The sequence below is a fragment of the Palaemon carinicauda genome, chromosome 3 (genome assembly GCF_036898095.1).
Source record: "Palaemon carinicauda isolate YSFRI2023 chromosome 3, ASM3689809v2, whole genome shotgun sequence".
NCBI lineage: Eukaryota > Metazoa > Arthropoda > Malacostraca > Decapoda > Palaemonidae > Palaemon > Palaemon carinicauda.
Genome location: NC_090727.1, coordinates 60539152 through 60553973, shown reverse-complemented (window position 1 = coordinate 60553973; position 14822 = coordinate 60539152). Strand labels below are relative to the sequence as shown.

The 14822-nt window shown below is 31.5% G+C and overlaps 1 long non-coding RNA gene across 3 annotated transcripts in view; it reads left to right on the top strand.

Annotated features, from left to right (window-relative positions):
• The window catches only part of LOC137638301 (uncharacterized), a 14508-nt gene extending 9251 nt beyond the window's left edge, over positions 1-5257 (top strand). For all 3 annotated transcript variants that reach the window (XR_011044014.1, XR_011044013.1, XR_011044012.1), the window contains 2 exons: positions 2314-2927; positions 4632-5257. This is a non-coding gene — a long non-coding RNA (uncharacterized lncRNA). The remainder of the gene's footprint in view (positions 1-2313; positions 2928-4631) is intronic.
• The last annotated feature ends 9565 nt before the right edge of the window (positions 5258-14822 follow it).

Genomic DNA, 14822 nt, shown 5'->3' with positions numbered 1-14822 from the left:
AAAGACTTCAATTTCTTCTTCTTGAAAGCCTTGATATCCAGTGAGAGAGCTTGTTGTATAGTTTTGAAAACTGATTTCAAAATCGTTATGAATCAGTAGGTTTTTCAGTAATTTCTTTATATGAAAAAATGTGGTTAGGTTTTTACAAGTAATTTCTTTATGATAAAGTGTGGTTAGGTTTTTACAAGTAATTTCTTTATTTGAAATAATGTGGTTAGGTTTTTACAAGTAATTTCTTTATTTGAAAAAATGTGGTTAGGTTTTTACAAGTAATTTCTTTATGATAAAGTGTGGTTAGGTTTTTACAAGTAATTTCTTTATATGATAAAGTTTGGTTAGGTTTTTACAAGTAATTTCTTTATTTGAAAAAATGTGGTTAGGTTTTTACAAGTAATTTCTTTATATGATAAAGTGTAGTTAGGTTTTTACAAGTAATTTCTTTATATGATAAAGTGTAGTTAGGTTTTTACAAGTAATTTCTTTATATGATAAAGTGTAGTTAGGTTTTTATAAGGAATTTCTTTATATGATAAAGTCTGGTTATGTTTTTACAATATCTTTATATGATAAAGTCTGGTTAGGTTTATACAATTAATTTCTTTATATGATAAAGTGTAGTTAGGTTTTTACAAGTAATTTCTTTATATGATAAAGTTTGGTTATGTTTTTACAATATCTTTATATGATAAAGTCTGGTTAGGTTTATACAATTAATTTCTTTATATGATAGTGTAGTTAGGTTTTTACAATTAATTTCTTTATATGATAAGATGTAGTTAGGTTTTTACAATTAATTTCTTTATATGATAAAGTGTAGTTAGGTTTTTACAATTAATTTCTTTATATGATAAAGTGTAGTTAGGTTTTTACAATTAATTTCTTTATATGATAAAGTCTGGTTAGGTTTTTACAAGTTATTTCTTTATATTATAAAATGTGGTACATCTTGAAATTCTTTAATGACGATTCAAGCCTGATATGGATGGTAGTTATATTTTGTTTACCTGATAATTCAATACCGATAATATAAGCCTTTTTAATGGACAGTTATTTATTCAATAGCCATCATTGATAATCTACATAAGTGCTTTTATTGTAACAAAATTACCTGGTTTCTAAGTGATTCAATAATTTGGATTTGGCAATCAACAGAGAATATGCTGTATGATACAACTACCTAAGAATGTTTACGAAATACAGATTTTGTAGATCCAGTTTCCTTGTCTCAGAAAGTCAGGAAAATGGCCCTTATAGTTAAATGATTTAGACATCAGATTTGAACTAGTATGTTGAATATTGTACCCATTGAATGCAGTAATCATTTTGAGATTTCTTTCTATTATAAAGAGAGCCAAGTTGGATTTTAGGAATTATTAGGCCCAAATGAGAAGGCGATTCATGACTAAAGGCCTTACGTGATATAGAAGGTATTCAAATAATAGTACAAGTGTTTAGTACAAGGTTACCTAGAAAGGCGTGACTTTTATACCAGTCCCCTTTTATTAACTCAAGTTCCGAAACAGTCAAATGTCAACAGGCTGTGACTTCGTGCCATGGTTTATTGAAGCAGTTACTCTTCTAAGAACTAGATTTGAAATGTGAAGGTGGTTATCAAAGCAGTGGTTTATTGTTTCATCAACAGGATATTTACAAACGAGTAAATATATAGACCTCCAATGCATTAAGAAGTGAATATAAATTATATAAATTGCCCGTCCTTTCAATTTATGATTGGCTGAAGATGAAAGGATTTTATTGAATTATTTGGTAAGTTTTAATTAAGAATAGGTAGTTATTTGGCATATGTTTGGTATATACAACTCCTCCCATGTACACACCCCCCCCCCCCCTATTCACAACCTAGAGTTTTTAGACGTTGGACAGCTCATGAGCCTTGATTGTGAACGGAATAATATACTGTATATGCACAAATGGTGATGTTTTTGTAGTAAGGTAATATATAGCTTATATGTCTAAATTCCCCTTGATTTTAATGTGAGAATTAAATAATAGTGAACATAATTGATTTTAATTGATTTATCCTACTTGACTCGAGAAATAATAAGATAAACATTAAATTTAGGTGTTGACCTCATGAGCATATTAAGAAGTAAAACTGATAGAATCTAATTTTTCTATTCATAATACTCCTATAAATTTAAACTTAGACTACGATGTACATAAGAGGAATTCTATAAGGGATTTTCAAAGAAAGCTCAAATGATAATGCTTTATTTTCCTTTACATTGCATGTAAAATTAATCAATCTTTAATTAAATTTTGTAAAGAGCTAATTAAATTTGAATTTTACAGGTGCTGTTCTAATAAGGAAGTTTCGGAGGGTCTTCTAACTGCATCATTGGAGATCCAACTCTGAAACCATTTAGTTGCAGAGACTTCTAACTGCATCATTGGAGATCAAACTCTGAAGCCATTTAGTTGCAGAGACTTCTAACTGCATCATTGGAGATCCAACTCTGAAGCCATTTAGTTGCAGAGACTTCTAACTGCATCATTGGAGATCCAACTCTGAAGCCATTTAGTTGCAGAGACTTCTAACTGCATCATTGGAGATCCAACTCTGAAGCCATTTAGTTGCAGAGACTTCTAACTGCATCATTGGAGATCCAACTCTGAAGCCATTTAGTTGCAGAGACTTCTAACTGCATCATTGGAGATCAAACTCTGAAGCCATTTAGTTGCAGAGACTTCTAACTGCATCATTGGAGATCAAACTCTGAAGCCATTTAGTTGCAGAGACTTCTAACTGCATCATTGGAGATCAAACTCTGAAGCCATTTAGTTGCAGAGACTTCTAACTGCATCATTGGAGATCAAACTCTGAAACCATTTAGTTGCAGAGACTTCTAACTGCATCATTGGAGATCAAACCCTGGAACCATTTAGTTGCAGAGACTTCATTGAAGGTGAGAGTAACAGGATAATTCTAACTTCAAAAGATAATGAACTGACGTAAAGTTTATTCATGAATATTATTATTAAGATGAGAACAAAGCCTGTAGTCATTTGCTGTAGCTATTTACAAAGGAGAACAAATCGAATATCTAATTCATGATTCTAAAGTGTGTGAGCAGTTCTTCTAGGAGAAGGACACTCCAAAATCAAACCTTTGTTCTCTAGTCTTGGGTAGTGCCATAGCCTTTGTACTATGGTCTTCCACTGTCTAGGGCTAGAGTTCTCTTGCTTGAGGGTGCACTCAAGCACACTATTCTATCTTATTTATCTTCCTCTTGTTTTGTTAATTTTTATACAGTAGTTTATATACGAAATATTTATTTTAATGTTGTTACTGCTCTTAGAATATTTAATTTTTTCTTGTTTCCTTTCCTCACCGGGCTATTTTCCTTGTTGGAGCCCCTGGGCTTATAGCATCATGTTTTTCCAACTAGGGTTGTAGCCTAGCAGTTAATAATAATAATAATAATAATAATAATAATAATAATAATACTGTCTACATGATGACGTTCACCAGACTTGGTTTTCTATTATATTAATTCTTATAAAGTTAGTCTTAGTTATTATTTTATTTCAAGATCATGTGCGCCATTTAGTCTATCTGTGCACTGATCACATATTTCTGATTTTATCTTTATTTCTTCGACAAAAGAGGGTTGTCTTACCATTAGTTATACATCAGGTTTGAATTTTCATGAACAATCATTGATTACAACTAAGCATTTGAATACGTGTAAATTACCCACTTTTCGTTACTGTAGAGACATCGAATATTAGTGTGACAGGATTGTCGTTGACATATGGGAAGGTCTTAGGTTAATTGAGTAACTTCATCTAGGTGTTATGACATGATAGGTTGAATATTTTGAGTCTGAATGGGTTATCCCATATCTGTTTTAACATTGTTACTGTTTTTTAGAATGATTTATTGTTAATTTATTCTCATCATTTATTCATTTCCTTATTTCCTTTCCTCATTGGGCTATTTTCCCTATTGGAGCCCTTGGGCTTAAAGCATCTTGCTTTTCCAACTAGGGTTGTAGCTTGGCTAGTAATAATAATAATCATAATGATAATAATAATAATTAGTATTTTCATTCAGTGGGTTATGTTAAAACCCTGTGTTTAATGCTTACCACTTTAGTAACACTCCTAAGTATGGTAGATTATTCATTGGATAAATATAAGCGTTAACATTGAGTAGATGTAAGTTCAATGGATTTAGTTCATAGCTGTCCTTTGGATTTTATTGAAATATGTTTATGGCCCAATGTAGGATAAATTCGTAGAAGTGGTAATGTTACATATAGGCAAGATATTCTTACCATTGTTCAGCCATACGATTAGGCTGAACATCTTTATATCTTAGGATGCAATTCAGTGGGTTTAGGCAGCAAATATGTAGGGGATCAGCGTATAGGTTGAAAGAGTTTTGTTGGAAAGGTGATTGGAGTAATTCTGTGGTTAGATGGAAAATTTGAGTCTGGATTTAAGACTTTCTTTGGTATATGTTGAGTGCTAAATGCAAATTACTATTTTATTGGAAGTGGGCACTTCGTGTTATAGATTTCTAGCTGTATTAGTCCAGAACATTTTCTTGGGTAGTAATATATCCATCCACACGACAAAATGATAATTCGGTTTTATTTTCACAGGACTGCTAAGGAATCCAAAGCAAGACAAGAGAAGAATTCTTCAAGAAAAATAGAAAAATTACTACAACTTCTTCTACTGCTGTCAACAAGTGAAGAGCTCCCAAGAAGCCTTGAAGTTCCCCTGAAGTTGGCAATCTGTCAGGTCTTCAAAGAAATTTAGTTCAGCCAAAACAAATTTATTTAGACTAGTTTAATCTTAATTTTTTTTTTCATAGAAAGAATTGAATTTCCACTTTGAACAATTACTTCTAACAATCATAATTTAGTCTTGAAAATTTTATTAATTCCGTTAAGCTTATTAACTCCGATCTTAGTGCTTCATATGGTCAACATTTTCAGAATTGCTTTTTCTGGCATGAACATTTATGTTTTCCATATACTTTTCCGTATATTTCTATAAACCAAAAATGAAGTATTTTGTTTTTAGCTCTAAATTTAAGTTTTGATTTTAAGCTTTTCGGTCATTCAAGACCATCTGAATATCCCTACGAGGTCTCTTTAAGTTAAACTAGCCTTAGAGCAAGTAAATAGTTTTAGTTTTTAAATTTGTACAGTAAGGTTAGTAATTAACTAAGCAGAAAAGTATGAAATAATATAAAACAGTTTTGTAGTCATGAAAATGAATTTGATCACTAAATGTATTCTTTAAAAGTGTCCTGTCAAATAGGGAAACACGTTAGCCTTTGGGACTTCCATATCAGAGATAATATCCCATAACGATCATTGAAATTATTCCCACATAGCTTTTTATATGAATTTAAAGTCTAGAGTTTTCTCTAGACCGGAAATGTCAAACTTGGGGCCTGCGGGCCAGATAGGGCCCTCAAGCTGACTAGATTTTTCAACTTACTATAATTGGTATAACTGAGGAAAATTTAACTAAGCTGTTAAAGTGAACCCAAATGTATATTTGGTAAACTAGGGTGACCTGCAAATAACCTTTAATCTTCAGTTTTGCCACTAAATAATTACCAAATCTATTTTGGTCCTCGAAAGTACATAATTGGTATGAGTTTGACATTTCTGCTTTACACTGTCAATGAGTAGTAATATCTGTGAATGTGTGTAACTATTTTAAGCAAGATATCAGTACGTGTGACTGCTGGGTTATTAGCTTTGTGTTTCCCGCTCTAGCATCTACTGTAAACCCTACTATAAGCATTGTTTAAAATTCTTGGAACTGTCACTTCAACCCTTTAATTGATTATTCTTCTGCTTTCGTAACTCATCCATTTAGACTTGGTTTATAGTTTATCTTAAAGTTGAAAAGGAACTATTTTCATTTTGAAATTAGCTTATTTGTGTAATATTACTTTTATCAATTCTATGCAATAACTTTTACTTGGCCTAACTAATGTCTGGAGAATCGTGATGTCGAGGTTGGTTTCCATGTTGAAAGACTTTCAAAATAATCTAAAATCTAACTTAGTTTTAACTGATACTATCTATCCCTGTATTGTCGTACAAGCATCAATCCCATGGCTATCTTTATTCAAATCATGACTGGCTAAAATCTAATTTAGTTTTAACTTAAACTATTTATCCCTGTGTTGTAGTACAAACGTTGATCCCATAGCTACCTTTATTCAAATAATTGCTAAAGAGAATCTTATCGAATCCATCTATTTCATTCCTTAAGAAACTGACTTTGCTTCTGCATGAATATTTGTTTTTATTTTGTTTCTTATTTGTAATCTTATAGGTTAAAACCTTCATCAGTCCACAATTTAACATTAAGATTAAATGAGTTCTTAATTTGATAAGTTTTGATAATTATGCAACGCCATAAACCTGTGAAAATTAAAGTAAAGCTTTTTTTAGATTATCAAAGCAATTTTGAAATCCTGTAATAGGATATCATCCAATAGAGATTGTTAAATTGCTGATATTAACAGATAGAAATTGCATAATAAACTCTCTCTCTCTCTCTCTCTCTCTCTCTCTCTCTCTCTCTCTCTCTCTCTCTCTCTCTCTCTCTCTCTCTTATATATACAATTCAAGTTTTCAGTAAGTTCCCGTTCTGTTGAAGAAAAAAATTGACGTAATGTATTTTAATTTCAAAGTTAAGATGGTATTTTTGTTCATTCTCTCCTTGCTTTCTTCTTGATTATATTTTCAAAAGAAACATCCTTTGTGGAACATTACTGCAGTCACACGTAAGATCCTTGTTCAAAATAGCTGAGAAATTGTCCTAAACTTGATGTTCTTAGAATTGTTAGTTTTTTTTTATAGTAAGCCTTAGAATGACTGAACTGTTTTGCATAAAAATAAGTGATTTTAAGCAATGTCTCTCGATATTACATGTAATGACCTTATTCATGTGATCTGCTTCACATCACTAGTTGCCTAATGTAGGTCAAGTGACTTGATGGAAAGACTTAATGACATAAGGAAGATTAAAGCTTCATCTAGGTATCTGAGAATAAATTGTTAAATTCTTTATTTTTCAAAAGGTTTTAAGTTAGGGCTGATTTATAAAATAATGGTAGAGTTATAAGATAAGAGGATGGGTATATAAAAATGTAAAGAACTATTATCACATTAATTATAGATTTATAAGGATAGTTGATGGATTTAAGGTCTAGGAAAGAATATGTATGTAAGAACTCTATTAGTTCTCAGGTCTTAAAGAACATATTGCTTGTAGGGTTGAAGGAAAGAGTAGCTATAAAACTAAAACCCTATTGAAAAAGGTGTTTAAGGGATGTTGAAGAGAATAGATAAGGGAAATGACATGGCGTTAATGAAGTATGAAGAAAGGTCAAGTACAGAAATTGATTAGTTTAAAGCAAAATAGTTAAGATATAGATTTATTGAACGTTAGTATTTTTTTGGGGAATTAAGTTTATTATTTAAATGGGACTCCATATAGACTATCGGAAAGAAAATGCAGTTGTTTATCAGGACAGGATTTTAAGATGAAAAGTTTTGGGACAAGTTTCAAGGACACTGTATTTATGAATAACTTTAATTTGTTCTTTTATAAAGAAAGTAATAGTGATTGACGTAGGAATAGCTTTTAATGAGAATAAAGGGGATAGTTTATAGATTCATTCTAGAAAGTAATAGTGATTGACGTAGGAATAGCTTTTAATGAGAATAAAGGGGATAGTTTATAGATTCATTCTAGAAAGGCAATCTAGAGAACGCATACCTCTTGGTAGTCTTATAGAAATATTTAGAGAGATTATTTCTGTGATCAAATAATTTAATTTAAATTAAGTAAATCTTTAGGAAATAACTTAAATTTCATCTTATTGGAGAGGGCAGCTTTCAAAATGTTAACTTAAGATAGAAAATAGACGTAAACATTAATAACTGAAATAAATTTTCAAAATTGAAGGAAGAGTTGAATAAGATATTTAAGCATACGAAGTGAGAGGATGTTTTTTTTTTCTGTTTTTTAAAGCTTGTTTGAAGTATGTCACTATTAAGTAACTTCTAGAGACATCGGTGCTTGAAACACTAGTGATTTAAAACTCTTTTTTTTATCTCCCTTGTGAGGGCAATCAAACCATGCAGACATTGCTTAGAATCAGCATGATCAAAATTTTCATTTGCACTTTCAGTTGTCTTTCTAAGATGGTTTAGATTCAAGGAAAATAATAATAGTCAGGCAAGTGGTCGTTAAATGATAATTGTATTCTATGTATATAGTAAAATTGCATATCAGTTTTGAATAATATTTCAACTTCTATAAATTATCAGTTATGTTTTTTTATTACAATTTTATTGTCTGCTTATGCATTACTTCTGACTTCTGTTTACATATTTACTACTGTATCTTCTATTTATGCATTATGACTGTATCTTCTATTTATGCATTATTACTGTATCTTCTATTCATGCATTATCACTGTATCTTCTATTTATGCATTATTACTGTATCTTCTATTCATACATTACTAACTCCATCTTCTAGTCATACATTACTACTGTATCTTCTGTTTATGAATTCCCACTGTATTGGGTGATTTTGATCTGAAAATACAGCTGTTATAATGAAAAAACGCTGAAAAGACATTAGCCATGTAGAGTACAAGAGACTCGTAATCGTAAAGTAAAATACATTATAGGAGACATAAAAAATCATCCATGGCTTAGCCTTGAATGCCTTAAGATGTCTTCTATAATTTATTTTACTTAACGATTACAAGTCTCATGCACTTTACATGGCTAATGTCTTATCTGGGTTTTTCATTGTTAAAATAGCTGTATTTTTAGATTAAAATTACAAATTACAGTAGAAATTTATAAACAGAAGATACAGTAGTAATGTATGACTAGAAGATGGAGTTAGTAATGTATGAATAGAAAATACAATAATAATGTATGAATAGAAGATACATTAGTAATGTATGGAAGTTAAAACTTTGATTGGATTAATGTATAATTTATGCAACTAAAGTTGTAAATAAAAGAAATAAAAACTTAAATGAATTTATTTATTTTCATTACATCCATATTAAAAATTATTTAATAAAATATAAAATTAAAAAAAAATATAAAAATTTCGTAACCTGGAGTGTTCTCCTTAATCTAACGTTCGTATGACTGAGTGTTCTCCCCAGTCGTCCCCCTCCCTCTTCTGGTATCGGTAAAATGCCTTCATTCTCTCTCTCCTCTGAAAGACCAGAGAGCTCATATGAAGTATAAAATCTTGCTTTTAACTATGTTAAACCACAAGTGTTCATTTATAAGACTGGTTTATTCCCTTCCCATGCAGAGATCTCGTTCACTCTTCCACTGGTGATGAGAGAAATGTGTCTCTTGGTAGGCTATGTTAGTATTATCAAAATGAGGACTATTTACTATGGTAATTCATGTTCAGTCCAATTCTCAAAGTATATTCATTCCTGACAACTCTAGTCTTGTGATAATAATTCATTTTAGCCTCAAAATTATTCATCTTTATATAAGTTACTTTTAACTCTGAGTTTAGGCATAGTCGACTAAGAAGCTAAACTATTACTTCTGTTAATTTTCAAGTTTATAAAACAATGAACTAAGAAAAACAAACAAATTTTGATAAAGTCTTTTATTGTAGAAGATTGGTTGCCATACACAGGACAGGTTTAAAATACACTCAATAGCAATATTAAGTATAAAATTATGAACACACTACAAAGTCAGTGACAAACTATATCAAATTATTTAACTCCGTTTTCTATCAACAAACTCAACCAATGAGTCATAGAAAACGTATATTTCAGATCTCATAATATGGGATACTAAAGTATTTCGTTAACTTTGATTTTTCTTAACATTGGAATGAGTTTGAAGATAAACATTTGAGGTTACAAGTGCCATGATTGTGTAAATTAGTTAAGTTTTCAATAAAAAAAAAAGAGAAGGAAATGGAAAGCCCACCAAGGCCCGCCCCTTCCCACCTGGTAACAAAAGACTAATTAGGTATTTTGTTTTTGAACGAACAATGTCACCAGGCCCTTGAATGCTTTCCATTTCCTTCTCTTTTGAAATTTTTTTTTATTGAAAATCGTACAGAAATTAATGCATTGATTGTGAATTAAGATATGCCAAGAATAATATAATTTTTTTTTCATGATTATGTTATAGTATTCTAATTTTGACATCTTAAATGATAAACCTTTAAGCAGTAACAGAACAAGGGGACTTTTTTCTCAAATCTTAAATTTTTATTTAGAAACAATAATTAAATAGAAAATGGTTGGAGGGAGTGGAGACCTCATCAGTCTTATATTACAATTCCACCACGATCAATTACTCCAGAAACCTTTTGCTCTCTCAAAAGCAGACAGGAACCACAACTGCCCAAAGGCATCTCTCTCATCCGTCCCATTTCATGTGCAGGATTGAGTCGGGTAAAGGAGAAGACACGTGCAAACCACTGCCCTGACTATCCTTACTACTCCTCCTAGCAGATAGGCAGATCGGACCGAAGTACACATTAACCTTGCACGTGGACCACAAAAGTCAATTCAGTTCCATGTGTAATACATTCTCAAATATGACCCCTTTTGAAAGCTACGTGGAGAGATAAAAGCTAAATAACCCTTAACCTAGCAGTGGGCCTATCTACAAAGCTGAAAACCCCTTAAACTAACAGTGGGCTTATCTACAAAGCTGAAAACCCCTTAAACTAACAGTGGGCTTATCTACAAAGCTGAAAACCCCTTAAACTAACAGTGGGCCTACATACAAAGCTGAACACCCCTTAAACTAACTGTAAGCCTGCCTACAAAGCTTAACAACTCTTAAACTAACAGTAGGCCTACCTACAAAGCTGGACAACCCTTAAACTAACAGTAGGCCTACCTACAGAGATGAAAACCCCTTAAACTAACTGTAGGCCTCCCTACTAAGCCTAACACCCTTTAAACTAACAATAGGCCTACCTACAAAGCTGAACAACCCTTAAACTAACAGAAGGCCAACCTATAAAGATGAACAACCCTTAAACTAACAGTAGGCCTACCTACAAAGCCTGTTGCTAATGACCAAACAGATATTTTACCTTAGTGTCACATTGCCTAGTATTTATTCCTCTCATACAGGCACACCTGCTAATCGATCAGTAGGCCTACTTGATGAAAATTAGTCAACAGTATGAGACACACACACATACATGCATACATATACATACGTCGCACGCACGCACGCATGCGCGCGCGCGCACACACACTACCCAGCCCTGAATAAATTCCATAGATATTACCTTCTCTTGAACATCTTTTATTAAACCATAAACTATGGACAAGCTTAAGGAGATTTTAAATTATTCGGAATCATTCTCTTTTATATGAATACTTTTGAGACAGACTTCCTTTAATGGAATATCTTTGGTATTATAAACTTCGTATCTACGATCTTAATAGTCAGATTTTTTTTAATAAATTGGAAAATTAGTTATTTTAAAAAGTATTATGTAAAATAAATATAATTACAATTTGAGTATCAGAAATTCATCATAAAGCTAATGTTAAAGTTAAAACTTAGGAAACGGAATTACATTAGGCCATTCTGTGGTTTGAAAAGGTTATTAGCAATGTAAAAACATCTATGGGTATGATACTATTTCTCTTTAACTGTTAAATTCTCCGTAATGTTAAGGATATTGGACGATCTCCAGTTATCCTAGATTTGGCCAGACTGTTTGGCTTCTACATTTCGACTATCATGAATACTGAAGATGACTGAAATTTGATTTGATAAGAATTAATCCCAGACTTTCAAATTGTCTGTATTTCAATGGCATGAACTAAAGGCTTTATTCCTTCATAAAAATTAATTCCTTTTATTAAAAGAAACCTTTGAAACAATCAGAATTATAAAGTATCTTATACATTAGGTATTTGTAAATTGAATTGCTTATGGTCAAAGCACGAGCCTGAAACTTGTCCCTTAGAAACGAATTGTGAAGAAACCTTAAGCTTGCCCTACATATTTGAAAATAATAGTTCTCTATTTGCATATCCAACACTCAACGCCTTGCATATCACCTAATCTTAATTTGGCCACGTAAGAAGTCAATATACTAAAAGATTCGTAAAACGGCTTAATATAATTTTGACAATCTATAGACAAAAACAATTAGGATGTACCAAGCTGGTAAAGAGAGCAACTGATTAAGCTACTATTAAAAAAAAATCTTTAGATTTAATCTTAAAAGAATTGATGCAAAGACAATTTAAATTACTTTAAATTGATTAACCATCGGATCAGCTTCTTCATATATGTTTTCAATTACTCATTACGAAAATCTTTAAAATTTACGATTCAAGTATGAAATAAATTTAGGCACCAGGATTATTTAAATCATTCTCAAAACACTTTGATTTGAAACTCCAGTTTGGCCAATTATGCAAAGAAAACTAATATTGTCCCTTATGAAATAGAATAAATTTTTCGCTCCCTACTGAACAAAGTTTACCCTAATTTCAATATTTAAACTTTCAATCTCCTATTATTTAGTATAAATCTAGATCAAATTTTTGGTGTTAACCTGGGGTATAGACTAATTGCTAACCTTGACTTAACCCGAGAAAAAACTAATTAATCCAAGTCTCATTAAGATAGCTTTTACACAGATCTATTAAAATCAGCACCCAATTAAACTAATTTTCACTAACGAATACATTAGCATGAAATTAAAACTTCCTTCTGCAGATAAGATCCTCCTCGTAACACTTACACCAGACATCATCCAACCACTCGTTCATTTCTTGTTAAATTTACTGATGTACAAGGAATGCATTGTCTTGCATCAATTAATTCCTAAATTCAATCTGAAGACTTAATTCTAAGTAGTAGAGCAGCAACATAAGTGGTGCACTCTCAGAGCTCATACATCTAAAAACTTTTGCGTAGTTACATAGTGAAACTATTACGGTAATATCTACATTAAATCAATGCAAGTGGAGACCTTTTTGAAGTGTACTGTATCTTATTTTAAGAAAACTATAATTCCACGTAGATAAAATACTAAAGATTATAATCTTTAGTATTTTTTTTTAAAGATATAACTGTCGTTTATTAACTAAATCTAAATCCCCCAACAATGTGAAAACTATGCAACCAAATCAGTAAAGGTTTTCTGTACTTCGCATCAAGATGAAAATATTGAACTGCTCAACAAAATTCGAAATGTTGCAAGTTTCAAATAAATATTTAGTGGCTAATTTATATGTAATTTAGACGTTGGGTACATGAAATATTCAAGACATTAATGCCCTGTCCACACGATCGAGCATGCCCGACGGGCAAACAGTGATATCAGACCACAATACTTAGTGAAAATGAGGGTTGATGACGTCAGAAGCGGGAAAACTAAAGGCAGGGATCTGGCAACACTGTGTGATGCCAGACCCCTGTCTGTGGTTTTCCTGCTTCTGACGTCATTAACCCTCATTCTTACTAACTATTGTGGTCTGGTATCACGGTTAGCCCGTCGAGCATGCTCGATCGTGTGGACAGGGCTTTAAATCGCTAGAAACTGATTTTTCAGGATTTTTCTTATAGTAATTACATAAATTCGGATAAAGTGATTTGAAGATTAATGGACTAACTTCTAGTTTTAGATTACCTTAAGTTACTATACATTTACTCAGCATAGACGCAAGTTAACTAAAGTTTTACACAAAAAAATCAATAGTTTGAGACGTTAATTTAAGTATATTGGCATTTAAACGTAAAGGCCTTTAGCATAAGCAGATGAGAGTTTATCATAGCATAAGCAGATGAGAGTTTATCAAAGCTTTTAGTTAACTTAACAGTTTTTGCTTTAGTTGTCTAGAAAGATTAGCGTCGAACATATGACCTTTTTACATGTAAACGACCTAAATCTCAATCAAGTGTCATTAAAATTAAAAGAAACTGGCGAGTTATATAGTTTATTACAATATAAACACCAATGCTCTGACTTGATTTTTTGTACAAGCTTCAGAGGCTTATCAGATTAAGTCTAAATTTTCTGAATTACAAAATTTCCTTGCATTAAAAGAAGAATATAACTTCAGAGGAGGTTTTTTTTTTTTTTTTTTTAAATTACTACACAAGATACATTCCTGTACATCAGTATCACAGTGCATATATCAAATCTAATCTCAAAACGTCAAACTTCAGTTTGGACCCTTTTCAAAATCATGGAGAAATTCTAGAAATACATAACCAAGAGCAGATTAAACTAAATTAAACTGGACCATTATTATTTAACCTTTAATCTAACCCTGTATAAACATCCCCTAAGCTAGGTTACTGATAATTTAACCCTTAATTCAACCCTGTATAAAACATCCCATAAACTATATTACCTGATTCTGAATTCCACAAACAATGACTTTGATAATGCCTTAATTCCCCTAGTCAACATTGGCACTAACTCCCAAACACTTAACAACTAAAACTATACCAACAACAATATATTCAAGAATGTATTACACATTTCTTCTAAAATGACTACAGCAGTTCTTTGTCCCTTCTTTATGTCCTGAACAGAAACAGTAGGAATCAGATATCTTGGGACATTTATAGTCCCAGCTGGAACCCTTTTCAGAGAGCTCGGGTATCTCAGTGTAATGAAAAGCACTGGATTGTAAGACTTGACAATGTCAACACTTTTTGAGAAAGTTATCTTTTAAAACCAACTTGAAATATCTCTACCTTTTTGATTTTCATTGACAGATAAAATTAAAAAATTTAGCAGTGCAGTTA